The sequence below is a fragment of the Solanum stenotomum genome, chromosome 5, assembly GCF_019186545.1.
Source record: "Solanum stenotomum isolate F172 chromosome 5, ASM1918654v1, whole genome shotgun sequence".
NCBI lineage: Eukaryota > Viridiplantae > Streptophyta > Magnoliopsida > Solanales > Solanaceae > Solanum > Solanum stenotomum.
The window spans coordinates 40,618,834-40,620,121 of NC_064286.1; positions in this window are offsets into that span (position 1 = coordinate 40,618,834).

Here is a 1,288-nt window from a genome sequence, read left to right on the forward strand (position 1 = left end):
CCTTAANAAAAGCTCCGCTAGAGCAGGTTGCACGAACCAGTGAGCTATTTAAAGAATTCCAAAATCCCCATTTCACAACACACCTCTAACCAACGACGCTCAGAAAATACCTATTACGCTAAGGTTGATTCTGGGAGTTCTACTCGCTCGAATTCAATTTCGTAAAGTCGTACGGATTCCTTAACGAGTAATATAACCACTCATTTATCCAAAATTATAAATAATCACCAGATTGATATGATATTTCCCTACACCTTAAAGACTCCGATTTCGTCCAAATCTAGACAAGGTTGGGAAAATCCAAATACTACGAAAAAGTTTTTCGGTCCCAAATTTTTCCCCGTTGGCATTTCTATAATGACAGAAATAGGTCGGTACAATAGATATCAATTTACCCATCACTCGACCCCGAGTGACAAAACTTAGGAAAATAGGCTAAGGTAAGAATGAAGTAGTATCTGAATCGATGAACAATTGGGGATACTTGTCTCGCATGTCCCTCTCGGTTTCCCAAGTATCTTCCTCAACTGGACGATGCTTCCATTGAAATTTCACAGACTTAATCTCATTAGTCCTCAACTTACATACATCACGATCAAGAATTGCAACCAGTTCCTCCTCATATTAAAGGTCTTTGTCTAACACAATTGAGTCCCACTGAATGATATAATCCCTGTCATCATGATACCTCTTCAACATGGACACATGAAATATCGGATGAACAACTGATAAATTAGGAGATAACGCCAATTTATACGCTTTCTGCCCTACACATTTAAGAACCTCAAATGGACCAATGTATCGCGGACTTAGCTTGCCCTTCTTGCCAAATCTCATCACCCTTTTCATGGGTGATACCTTAAGAAGAACATTCTCACCGGTTTGAAACGCCATGTCTCTTACCTTATGATCTGCATACTTCTTTTGTCTACTCTGGGATGCTAAAAGCTTAGCTTGAATACTCCTCACCTTATCTTGAGCATCATTCACTAAATCAACCCACAAAGGTTTCACATCCCTAGCCTCGAACCATCCTATGGGTGATCTACATCCCCTCCCATAGAGTGCCTCATATGGTGACATATGTCACGGACTTAGAGTCTCACTAACGCTCCGTGCGGCACTTGACAACTTACTCACGAATCTTTCACGATCTTGTAAGCTCAAGTAAGCCTTTTAAGACTAGATCGCTAAGAGAACGAAAAGAAGACTTAGAGAATTTTGGAAGAAGGCTTTTATATTGCTTGGAGAATGTTTACAACTCTCTTGGTTGGATTCTTGGTTGGAT